At 28.3% G+C, this 14,059-nt stretch overlaps 1 pseudogene; it reads left to right on the top strand.

The window, feature by feature from the left end:
- The first annotated feature begins 3,805 nt into the window (after window positions 1-3,805).
- Window positions 3,806-14,059, top strand: part of LOC122271432 (SCAN domain-containing protein 3-like) — an 87,991-nt pseudogene continuing 77,737 nt past the window's right edge.

Raw genomic sequence — 14,059 nt, forward strand, 5'->3', positions numbered from 1 at the left:
AGTTCTTATTGAAATGTACAAGCTTAAAAACGTTATATATATATAACAGGTATATGGTAAATGTCGTGATAGATCTCTAGGGAAGTTAGGGCACATTATCAGGATTAAGACTGCGTCGGAACTCATGTATGTAAAGGTCGCCAAATGCCGCTTGGGTGACCTGCGACATTTGGCGACCTGCTGAAAAATACACGGTAAAACAGTTCATAAAAAAATCCAATAGACGTTTGATAACATTTCCGACGATGCATCTCTATGCAAGGTTAACTCTGATGACGTTCCCTACCTCTCCTAGAAATTTTCGCTGTATTGTTATGCATAACACTTTTAACGAGACAGTATGTAATATATAACATTTTCAAACTCGAACATTTCGACAAAAAAAATACAATGAAAATTCGATTTTAAAAAAATCTGTAGCTTTAGGAGCATGAATAATTTCAGATGTGGCTCACCCTATGAAAGAGTTTGTGGTAGTGTAGCGTGGGTAATGTTGCTCGCCTCCGAGACTTGGGTTCACATGTGCTCACCGGGTAGCACTAAAAAAGCAGCACTTTCAGCATATCCCGAGGCAAGAAACGAAAAGTTTAGTGCCTGCCGTGACTGAAAAAGTATTATACATTACTTTCAGTCTTTTAATTCTTAATTATGGGAACATATTGACTAATTCTATTTTTGTATGATTACAACATGTATGATGACAATTCTGAACGAGGCCATTTCTTTCATTTCATGAAATAAAACATACTTTGCATAAATTAGAAGTATATACTATCTGTCTTATATCAATATTATCTGTCTTTAAATATTATCTGTCTTTCATCAATAATAGATAAAAAACAGGCATGCAATATATTTTTTTAAATGTGAAAAACTTTGTATAAGATTCTCCGAAACATTATAGTTAATAAATATTCATAGTCCATACGAAGGAAATACACATCTCAAAAATTCTTATTAAAACTAAGTTTAGTTTAATTTAAAGAGTTTGGTTGAAAGAATATAAAATAAGCCGCCAGATCTGCCCCTAGGGTAAAATATGTTCATTCAGTTACATAACATGAAAGTTTCAGTTCATTTACTTTTAAACTAACAAAAATTTTCAGTTGGTGTGCTTTCTTGGAGAAACCGTGAGACTGTCTTCCTTCTATTAGGGAGGTCCATGGTTCAAATCCGGCCGGAGACAGTTGTCTTTGATTTTCTTTCCTAAAAAAGTTGGTATCTATTTAATATGTTTTATTAAATTTCTAATTATTTTTTTGATTTAAATTAATTTTTCAAAAAGAGATTGTTCTTCCAAAAATTAAAAAAATAATTATATTAATTTTTTTAATTAAAATATATCGCTAATTTAATAAAATCTTGTTACTCAAAACTTATTTTAGTTTTAAAAAACTTGCAATTTAAAAGTTAAATTAAAGTTTTGTTAATTTTTTAAAATGATCAATAGATTTTAATTAAAAAATAAACATTAATTAGTTTTTAAAATTTATTTTTAAAAAAAACTAAATTTTAAAAAAAATTATAAACTGAATAAAACGCATTAAAATGTTATCAATATTTCAAGAGAACAAAACCAGAAATAAAATTTAACTGACCCACCAAAGATTTTAGACCTCTTTAGCAAAAGACGGACAGCTTAACCATTACACTACAAATACGCACCAGAAGAAAGTTCTTGTTAGCTTAAAGCAAATGAGCTGAAACTTTAATGGCTCTTATTTTACCCTAAGGGCAGATCTAGTGGCCAATTTGTATCATATCAAAGGTTTTCAAATATTCTCTTTATTTTAAGTTTTACTTTGTTTTAATATGAATTTCCGAGATTCTTTCCTCCCTAATTAGTGAAAAATCTGGGTCCATTTTGCAAGTAATTAGATGAAATGCAATGATATAAATTTATTTATCTCGTATTCAATAATTAAAAACAATAAATATTTAAAATATTTAATTTCAAATTGTACTTAAAAATCATTACTTTACACTATAACAAAGAATTTTTAATTTCTAATGCTTCAAAACAGGCTCTTTTGATCTTAAAAGCAAGTTCTAAAGTAGTTGAGCTCAAAACAGATTACGCCTTGTTGCTTTCCATCAGCTTAACAAAATCAACCTTTGTCTGGGAAGCTTTCAGCCCTAAAGTACTAATTTAACTCACTGAACATTTGAATTATAAAAGGCTTTTGAAAATTGTGAAAACTCTTATTTTGCATTTCTAAATCTGCGCGTAAAGTTTCCTTTGTAAGCAGAGAATGTGTGAAACTTGCATAATATTCATGATTAATGTAATGAGTTCATTGAAATGAAAATTTTATCAGAAAGTTTGTATTTCTTTTGTTTTCTTTTGTATCTGAATGGGCAAACATACTCTTGTAATTTGCTTTAGTCGAAAATAAGGCCAATGTTGCTTTGTGATTACTAAACAGTACGTACATATCAATTTGTACAATGATCCTAGGGACAGTTTTAGCACTATTTTAGTATATTTATCACATTTTACATTTCATTTAGGTGAGTATTTTAAAAATTATTGAAAAAATAAAAATACATACAACATAGCTTTTATAAATTTATATTAAATTAATCTTTAACCCATATAAATATCTTAATCTAATATATACATATATATATGCAGTACCGTAAATAAATTCGATCGGGGAAGAGAGTTTCGTGTTTAAAAAGTTGTTTCATAACTTTTACATTTATTCTATCTCTTTCTCGAGCTTCAAAATCCTCTTCTTCACAGAGAAAAAATTTTTTATAAAATTATCGTACAGTATAGTAATGTTACTTCTGGTAAAAAAAATATATATATATTTTTAGTAATAAATATCAAATTATATGGCATAGAAGCTATTTATTCCGTATTTATATTCCATTCACATGGTAACGGTTTACCAAAAATTCCGATTCTTAAAAATTATATTTCTTATTACCACACAACACACTTATTACCATACATACTGAAAGGTAAATATAACCGAAGTTATAGTTTTTATGTCATGCTCTAAGATCATGCTCCTGTTAAAATTACTAAATTTTATCACCTATTTTGCAAACCATATTAACATTATTACAGTCTTGACCAAAATGCTTCGGTATAAATTTCCGTGATTCTTGGTGCTTCCATATAGCTAGAAAAACTGTAAATTTTACCATATTCTGGGTAGTTTTGAACATACTCCTTTTTTCAGTGCAGATTTTTTTAACTGACTTTAAAAATTTTAAATTTCTGTTTTCTTTAAAAACCAAAATAAGGAAACATGCATGAGAAAAGATCTTAAACAAGAACACGCTTTTCAAATTTTTAGATTTGCACATTTATAATTATTATGATATTCACTATTATTATAATATCTAATGTATATGTAAGTGGTGTAACTCATTAGAAACGGTGTTATCTCAAAAAAATAAAAAATGTTAACAAATCTGACAAATCTAGAAAATGTGTCCTAATATAGGATAGTACTAAGATAGTGCCAAAATATACTGCTCAAAACAATTAAAGGATATTGAGGTTGATCTTGCACCTGGGGAATTCTTTGAACGATTGATACATTATCGACAGACGTAGTGGGCTATATGAGATTTTTAAAAAAAGTCATTTGTTTGCAGAAAAAAAATGTGTTTTATTGAGCATTTATGTACAAAAGGAAAAAAACCTAAATTTGTGCATATGTGAAAAACAAAAATTGAAAGAAGGTATTTTCCTTAAACGAAAACCATTTTTAGTAGGAGGTATGGTTTTCCCCAGACGGCCAGCAACGTTGAACACCTTTGAGGCATTGAATCAATGAGGTTATTAATGAGGGACCTGGGTATTCTGTCCCATTCCTCCAGAAGAACTCCTTCCTGTTCTTGGAGAGTTTGTGGGACTGTAGGCATCCAGCAATTCGTTTGCCTAGAATGTCTCAGACATGCTTTAATTGGGTTCATGTCCGGAGAACACACTGGCCAATCCATTCATATGATTCCTTCCTCCAAAAGGAAATCATTCACCAAATTAGCACAATGTGGCCTGCAATTGTCCTCCATTAACATGAAGTCATGGAAGCAAGGAAGGGGAAGCAATCGGTCTCAAAATCTCATCCCTATATCGGTGACCAGTCAGAGCTCCATTTCGAATGATATGGTGATTGGTGCGCCCATCGATGGAGATGCCAGCAAAGACCATCGCTCACCCACCACCAAATCTTACACTTTCGTGCACGAGCGCAGGATTGTTTCTAGTGCCACATTCCCTCCAGCTAAAAATACACCTATTATCAGAAAAAATGGGACTTGTCAGAGAAAAGAATATTGCGTGCCATCCACTTCTCCTCCAGTTCACATGCTCTACTGCTTACTCCCTGTGGGCACAACGGTGCCTGCTGTTTACGTGGCACACATCATCACGTGTTTTCATCACACATCACACATCATCACGTGTCAAATGAAGGCAGAGAAGTATAGAGAACACATGTAAGTAAGAACACATGTAAATGGGTTTAACCAATGAGAACAGAGAAACAAGTTTGAACATATGGGAGATAAGAAGCAGGTATGAAAGAATTAAGCGGAAACCCCAGCGTGCAACAGATTAAATTAAAATAGACTATCAAATTTTCCCTTCATTCGGATTCTTCATTCATTCTTTCTTCATTCTCTTTCGTTTGTTGTTTAGACACTGAGAAAGGGTCTTGTTTATAGAAATAAAACTATAGAATATTCATTTATGTAATTTTATTTGTGCTTTATTGGCGTTGTTTTTTGCTTCAGTCAGGTGTTGGTGATTTCTTTTCTGCAGTTAATGATTCGAAATAGAATGAATTATTATTTCGAATTACTTATTATTTCTGTTATCAAAGTTAATTTATTCACAAATCTTTCATTATCCAAATCTTTCATTACATGAAAAATAAAAGTCCTTTGGGAAAGTAACATGATATTTGTAAAGTTATTTGAGAAATTTGCAGTAATAATACTTTCTAAAAATTTTTAAAAAAATCATGTTAACTCAAATGCATACATTAGAAATGTTTGTTATTTTTCCTTTAAAATTCATAAGATTTTACTGAGTAAATTTTGAGAAAAAAAACATATGCATGAAACAAATCACAAATTTGAATTGAATATAAATTGACAAGGACTATTTTAATTGGCAATGATAAAAATTAGTCAATTTAAGAAGTTAGATTAAGTTAAGGATATTTTTATTATTTAATATATGACTTAGAAAAAGCATTTTTATTTATTAATAAATAGAAATAACCTTACTTTATTCCATTTTACGTTTCTTAGTGCGAAAGAGTGAGTAGAGATGCATTTTAGCAGGAAAAGAAATTTATTTTAAATTATATTTCATAATAATATTTCACTTATTTAAAAAAGACACTAGATTATGATTCTATGGAGATAATTAGAAATCTTAGAAAACTAATTTATTTCTTATCTACTTTTTAATATAATTAGATACAATGGGAGACAAAATGACAAATATAAATGGTATATTTAATATATTACTCTTAAATTAAAATAAGATGCTTGGATGATTGAAGCGCTTGAATTGAAATTGCATTGTTTCGAGGAAACGGTCTCATTGTCTCAAGAACAAATGACTTCAACTGGAATTAATATCTTCACATTTCAACTAAGGGATTGTATATCAAAAGGAAATCATCATTTACTGCCGTCACACATTGCATATGAACTTCTAATTAAGCTCTCAATCTTTGAGAGTTACTTTTTGATAAGCAAAACCTTAATGCGTATTTATTTTAAGTTTCTAAAGTTAAATTTAATGACTTTGTGTCATTTATTAGTTCTTAAACGCGTTAGATTATAAGTTACATAATACTTTTTTATTTTCGTAATATTTAATGAAAAACTAATTTATTAGGACAAATATTCAGTATTTCAACTAAGTAATTTTAAAATCTGAGATCATCAGTGAGAGACAGCATAAGTGTCAAAAGTTTCAGAAGTGATATTAACTGAAAGAAGGTGATACTAACTTTAATTTATTGCGAAGAAATTAAATTTAGAAAGTTTTCAGTTAAATCTATTTTTGCCTTATTTTGTATCCATAAAATAAATTAATTAATTAACTAGAGTTATTTGTGTCAAGAAATTTATTTTTTAAGTCTAACTTTCAGAAAAATTGATTCATTCAACATTGAGCATTCACATTAATTGTAACATTCAAATTAATTACAACCAATAATAAGATTTCATATGACCCATACTTCAGTTCAAATATCGTGTGATCAAATTTATACATGGATTGATTTTCAAGATTATGTTATTTAAGACGTCTCAAATTGCACTGAGAAAAAAACATGATCATGACTACCACTATTTAAAATTTTACTGTGTATCTGTCTCTATGGAAATACCAAAAAATTCAGTAATGTTTTTAGAAGTGTTTTGGTAATGATTTTGGTAAAATAAACAATATGGTTTTATAATTTGTGATAAAATTTGGTAAATGTGGTAAAATTAGGTAATTTTATAATCATACCTAACCGACCAGGTGGCCGAGTGGTTAGCGTGTCTGACTGCGGAGCCATTGGCCGCGGGTTCGAATCCTGCTCAGGGCATGGATGTTTCTTTCTCTCTCTGTGTTCCATGTCCTTTCCTCTTTGTGTAAATGTGTAAACATAACCAGGCCTATAAACGGGTTTGTGCTTGTGTGACGTGGGCGACGCTGCTCCCCCGCCGTGGCTTCGCCGCGGGGTAACGAGAAGAGATTAGCAGTCCTGCATTTCTGTGGCCAATAGGAAAAACCCCAAGTGCCCGCCACTTACGAAAATAATCATACCTAAAATTATGGCGTTAAAATCATTTATTCGGTAAAATTTACAAATGATTTTCATATTTTTTACTAAATGTGTAATAATAAGAGCTACAATTTTGAAAATCTGAATTTCCGTTAAACCTATTCCATAGGAGGAAAAAAATTTTAAAAGGAATGGTTTAAATACCGTATTAATTTGGTACTATTAACCAGAATTATAAAAGGAACCAGATATATTTAACCAGAAGAGAATTATATATTTAACCAGAAGAGCAAAAAAATAATAAAAGGAATGGTTTAAATACCGTATTAATTTGGTACTAAGAACCAGAATTGTGTTGTGTTTTTTTTACCAGAAATGCCGCTACCACGCAGTAAGGTAATTTTGCCAGATTTTTTTTTTACTCCATGTACGATTGATTTAACTTGATCCAAACATTTTAACATATTTTCAGAAAAAGTTAAGGGATTTAAGGAGTATTAAAAAGTTAAGGTTATTAACCCCTAGAAGTGAATATACTTTCTAATTTATATATTAGCAGCAATGTATTGCGCATAACGCATTGTTTTTTTTTTATAGTTTTCTGAGTCTAACGTCAACCAAATCTTAAATATTTTGCGTTATTAAAAAAGATCAATTTTAGCACAAAAGTTAACATAACAAGAAACAATAAGTTAAACTTTAAAAAAAAAAAGATTAATTTTGACACAAACGATGCGACTAAACATAATAAAAATTATATTGTTTGAAACACTGAAAATAACATATTTTAATATATTTAAATTAACATATTACTATATCTTTATATTAATATCATCTTAATAAAATATTTTACCATGTTAATAGCAACTTAATATTCATGTAAAGAATTCAAGCAAATTAAACATATTCCACTTTTGAGTAGTTTACGAGTAAAATTTTAAATTTTAAAAATTAAAAAACCCACAAACATTCTTCCCAGTAAGTCATTTTACAAAAGAATTTTCAGTTTTCTTTTCAACAACGAATGCTGGTATTTTTCTACTCAACTACATTTCTCCCATCATACTTTTCTTTTTTCAAACAATCTTCTTTGCTGAAAATATGTATAATTCATTTTTTCTGAAGAAAAAAATATAAGAAATATGGCGAATAGAAATTTTCTCTCAAAAGCTCGACAAAGAAAAATTGTAACGAAGTGAAGGAGGTCGATTATGGAAAAATCATGCCCGATAAGATTGGCGTGCAAAAAGATAAGTTTGACGAAAACGTAGAAAATATTTGAGAAATAGAAAGCCGATTCAGATCCGTCATATTTTGTTTCGTATGATTTATTCTATTCTTTATTTGTGTACCTTGGATTATAAAGAAAATGCTTTACCGTATGTAGTATACATGCATAAATATTTAGCGTATCTTCAGGAAATATTAATAAAACTTTTTTCCATTGGCTTTTTAACAAGTTTCTTTAAACTTTATTTGAGATTATCTGTATTGGTAAGAGTTTAAATTTTTAAAAAATGCTTAGATCATTACTTTACAACTACAGTTTTCTGTAAACGAAAAACAGAATAATTCAGTTTCTAGAAACATTCAAGATTCTTCTTACCTTTTAGAAGTAAAACACTTATCGTAACTATGTAATGCTCTAAAAATCGAAATCAATTCAAGAGATTTATGTTTTTTCACGCGCATATTATAATTACAATCTTTACATACTTAACTTAAAAATTTTCAAATATACTTTTACTTAAAAAAAAATGGAAAATTACGATTCCAAATGCATTTTCTTTAAATTCTAGTGCCTATTTTATCAAACTATGCAATAGAGTACAATCAAAAAAGGAATTTTGAAAATTTACGAACAAAAATCAAAAAGCATGAAATCGTAATACCTCCATGGCAAATTCTTTCTCTTTTCGATATCACTTAAAAATAAAATGATGTATAAAAAGTCAGAAACATAAACAGGCAATGAATTTAGTTAAATTGTGAATCAAAATGACACAATTATTATTCCATAAATCATTACAACATAGTCTTGAACTAGACGAATACGTATAAAAAAATCATTTTTGCATCAAAAACAATTTTTGGTACCTTAAAGATACATTCATTATAAAACCAAATATTTACGGTTTCGTACGTTTTGATTTCATTTTTATGTTATGCAAAGCTTATGCAAGGCTACTCGTATGTCTAATTTACAAACTAATTTTATTTTGAAAATTAGTATACATATGATTCTAAATTAATGATTTTTGAGTTATAATGTATAGTAATAATACATTTACTGACTCTTATGTGTATCATTTTTACTGTAATTTAAATTTTAGTGCTACTGAATGCAAAAAAAACATTGTTGCGGCTACCTTACACTAAGTAATGTAATGGGATATTCTAGATGTAGTGGAACATCACTTTAGTGTGAAGTAGTTACTACCATTTTTGGTGTTAAGATATTTCTATGTAGTTAGTACGTTTTTTTTTTCAGGTTTAAGAAAAATATAGAGAAAACATAAAAAAGATTAATGAAAAAATGAGAAGAAAAATAATTAAAATAAAACATTTTTAAAAATATTTCGAAAAAAAATTATTTACAGAAATTTTTTTTCTCAAATTACTCACTTTCTCACATTAAAGATAAGCGTACAAATCGAGGTAAACAGTGATCAGGAAATTATACAATTTATCCCAATAGTGACAAATTGAATGTAAATTTTATTTCTAACATAGACAAAGATTTTAATAAACATTATAATATTATAATATTAAACCAGTGAAAGATTTTTTTTATCTCTCTTAGGAATATTGATTTACATAAGCTTCAAGATAGTTTTTTACTTTTCTAGTATTAATTTACACTTCAAAATTCTTTGCTCCATTCTTGTAAAAGCTAAAATAAATAAAACTTCACCAAATAAAAATAAAAGTTTAGATAATTTGTATTCAGTCATTAACTTTCAATACCCTATTTATTATAAGATATAGTATTTCAGAACATTTTTGAAATTTTAGAAATTTTGAAAACTTTTAACATAATGAAAAGCTTCAAATATAAAAAATATCTTGGTAGAACTATTTTTAATTGTATTGATGTTATCACAAAGTTAAGGAAAATTAATATATCCGATTATGAATGTCACTGTGAAGAAGAGAAATATTTTGATTTTGTTGATAAACACCAAAAACATATTAATATGGGTAATTTAATATTATAAAAAACATTTGAACTTAGGAATTTAATGATAAAATTCGCAAAATTTAGACTCATTTACCATATATCAATTTATAAAATTCTAAAATACTTTCTTAATGATCTCAATAGTTTTTGTTTAAAGATATCAAATAGATTCTCTTTACCTTTAGGTATGTTAACAGAATGGGAAGGGGCTGTTTATTAATACTTTAAAAACTTTGTTTTTGATTATAAGAAAAATTTAAATAACCATAATGATTCAAGGAATTTCTCTAAAATTGATCAAACAAGTAAGCAACGACAGAAAAAATTTTAATTACCCTCATAGACAAAACTAACAGTAATTATGCAATCTTCTGTAAAAAATTCTATTTCGAACTTTTAAATGAGGAGTTTAAAAAATGTATAAAAATTTTAAGCTTAGTAATTTAAGAAATAATAATATCATTCAAAAAAAATTTAGCATTATATAAGAGGTCAAAAATTAAAATTAGCAATATATAATTTTCGTACTTTATTATCAGCTCAAAATTTCATAAGGTTCCTATAAAATTTAGAACAATTACTTGTGGGTCTAATACTTACTTCAAGCTGGCGCCATTTTCTCTAACTGCTTAAATAAATTTATTAACTATATTATTAAAGAAGGTTTTTCTTGGATTATCACTAATAATCAACCGATTTTAGAATTTATTAAACAATATAAAATTATTTCTCTTGCGAATTTAATTACTAGGATCTTTTCAATAGCATTCCCCTCTCTAAATTAAAAGATGTTCTTCTTAGTTATTACTATGATTTTAAAAATATCCTTAATTGCGATTTTGATTAATGGGAAATACTAATTAATTTTTGTCTCTTTAATAATTTTCTTTACAATGGAAAAAAGCATTTTTATTCAAATCGATGGAATACTACAAAGATCTAATTTTTCATCTATCTTAGCTTACTTATTGTTACACTATTATGGAACAAATTATGCACCTAATATTAAATTTGTTTTTAGATTTATTGATGATTTAATTAACTTTAATTTTCAAGATTATACAATGTCGTAAAATAATATTTACCCCGAGGAATTCATCTTTCTTCGCAATCAGGATGATAATATTAATTTTAATTTTTCGAATTCGGATATTAAAACGAAGAAAATATCTGCTTTGTTGAATTATACGATAAAAGAAATGATTTTAATTTTAATATAAATGAAGTAATTACTTGGAATTCTAATGTTTCTAAAAACATTTTTAAATACCATTTTTAGTCAAATGTATAGAATTAAATATTATGTAGCAATGTTTATTCATCCAAAAAACAAATAGATAAACTCTTTCAAAATTTGATAAAAACAATGGATACTCAACTAATGTAATTAAGTTCTATATAAAATCATTAAGTTAATTGTATGCCTTGATTAATAAATTTACCAAAAATTTCTTTGTTAATATATATTTTTACCATGTGAAAATTCAATTCGAGCAAATCCGTAACTAAAAATCTGTGCAAAACGGGAAATTCCTGCCTCCTTTTTTTGAATAAAAATTAATTTTCCAATTTATTATTACTATTAGTTGCATAATTAAATATTAATTAATTATTTGTGCAATTAAATATCAACCTTATTAATTATAAATTTTAAATTATCCAGTATGAAAATATTACCTTGCGCACATCCATTTCGGGCTGATCCAATGTAACTAGCCAATCAAACACGCTTTAGTATCGCAGTAAAAACGTGCCACAAACATAATCCCTCTATTTTCGCTTTTAGCTCCATTTGCGCTTATGTTTTCATATTTTGTAGTCTGGAAATATTATTGTTGTTTTTGTTGTTAATTTACGTCGCACTAGAGCGGCACAATGGGCTATTGGCGACGGTCTGGGAAACATCCCGGAGGATGATCCGAAGACATGCCATCACAATTTTGATCCTCTGCGGAGAGGATGCCACCCCCGCTTCGGTAGCCCGACGACCTGCCCGCGAAGTGGAAATATTATTACAAAAATATTTTAGTTCATTCGGGAAAGTTTCCCGTACATGCAAGTTTATTTGCTTTGTAGTTTCCATTTTGTGTTTTGTTCTGCTTTTTCTTGACACATTATTTTCTGCTTTTTACGTAATATATTTCTTACTTAAAGTGCTCTATTTTGTTTCATTTTTTTAGTGCTCCTCACATTATTTTATTGATATATTTTGCTTTTTTAATATATATATATATATATATATATATATATATATATATATATATATATATATATATATATATATATATATATATATATATATATATATATATATATATATATATATATATATATATATATATATATATATATATATATATATTATATATATATATAATATATATATATATTATATATATATATATATATATATATATATATATATATATATATATATATATATATATATATATATATATATTTGTATATTTGTACAAAAGTTCTGATTAAAACAATATCACTAAAATTGAAATCACAATTCATCAAAATTATCAAAAAGTTTTTAAAAAAATCAAATACATAATTGATAAAAAAAGAGTAACATTAGCGGCCATTGAATTACCACTAAAATGATGTTCTATAAGTTTTAAAGACACTAAAAAGCTAAAATACAAAAAGGACAAACAAAATGATAATGGTAAAATGTAAAGTAATCTAAAGTAAAAAGTCAAGTTACTAAAATACCAAAAAGGAAGAATGATTTAAAAGTTAAGTATTAGGAAATCGGCTAAAACTAAGTGGGTAAAATTGACAGAGAGCATGGGTGAGTAAATTAATTCGAATGAAATTATAGGTTAGGGTAAAGGAGGTTCATGTGGTCATCAGGGGTCATAATATCCTCCAAGCATTATTTGATTGCGCTTCTAATAATTTGTTTTCGTTTATCTGCTTTATTCCACGACCTCATGTTCCCCTGTTGATCAAAAGTAGTGTCACTGAGTGTGGTAAAATTGTTACGTTCTGTGATTAGACGTCTAATAGTTTGGTATTTCCCACAATATTTTCAGCTTGCAGTCTTGTCGAACAGGCCAGCCTGTCTCTCTCCAAAAACTCCGTGGCCGGTACAGAACCGATTTAGGTCAAAGTCCCTGATGAGAGGTTTGATGTCGACTTTGGAGAAGAAAATAAATGTGTGTCGGCCCCTAGTCGCTCTATTCCACCTCATCTGCCAAAGATTTTTACTGACGCTCTTAAGATGTCTCCTGAACTGTGCCCTAGTTATTTGACATTGTATTTCTAACCGTCCGAGTTCTGCACCAGCTTTGGCCAACAGGTCTGCTTCAGAATCTGTGTAAATAATAGCATTTTGGATGTTGTTAGTGTTTAGCTGAGTTATTGCTAAGCGTAAGGCATGTAGTTCCGCCTGGTAGATACTTGCTTCGTTGTTTAGTCTTGTGGAGTGCTCATGAATAGTGAGTCCATTTTGCTTGGTCAGGTAGCCGCAGCCCATTCTGCTCTCCCTAATTCCAGTTTCATTATTAAACTTTTCCATTTTGCTGCCACAGTATAAATTTCGTATCCTAAACCAGTCGGTGAGCTGTATCCCCGCTCAATCATTTTATATTTGGCTGGATTTGTCTGTATTCCTTGTCTTGTGTCGTATAGTCTGAAAATGAGGCTGTATTCAGGATCAATAGTTTCTATATTTTCTGTCTTCCAGATAAGTCTTTTATAACGGTCTCTTCTCTTATTTTTAGATCGATGGATAGGGTGCCTGATAAAATTTGTTGTGCATAAGTACTAACGGTGCTATGGCATTTGGTAGGGTTCAGTAATGGTATTCTTTGTATGGAGTATAAACGATTATTAATTTTAACATTCGGTTATACCATACGGCAGCACCATATATAATAATTCTTTCTACTATTTGTAAGCATATTGTTTTTAAAATATTTAGTTGCAGGCCGAAAGTAGACCTTGAACAAAAACTGAGTTTATTATATAAAATATCTGTCTATTTTTAAGGACTTCGATATACATATATTTAAAAAGTTAAATATTTGAAAAGAATAAAAAATTAGAGCTTATTCCATCGTACTTGCTTGCGAGTTTCAAAACAGCAAGGAACATATTTGTAACG

The sequence above is a fragment of the Parasteatoda tepidariorum genome, chromosome 3, assembly GCF_982258835.1.
Source record: "Parasteatoda tepidariorum strain Cologne lab strain chromosome 3, Ptep-v5.0, whole genome shotgun sequence".
Classification (NCBI taxonomy): domain Eukaryota; kingdom Metazoa; phylum Arthropoda; class Arachnida; order Araneae; family Theridiidae; genus Parasteatoda; species Parasteatoda tepidariorum.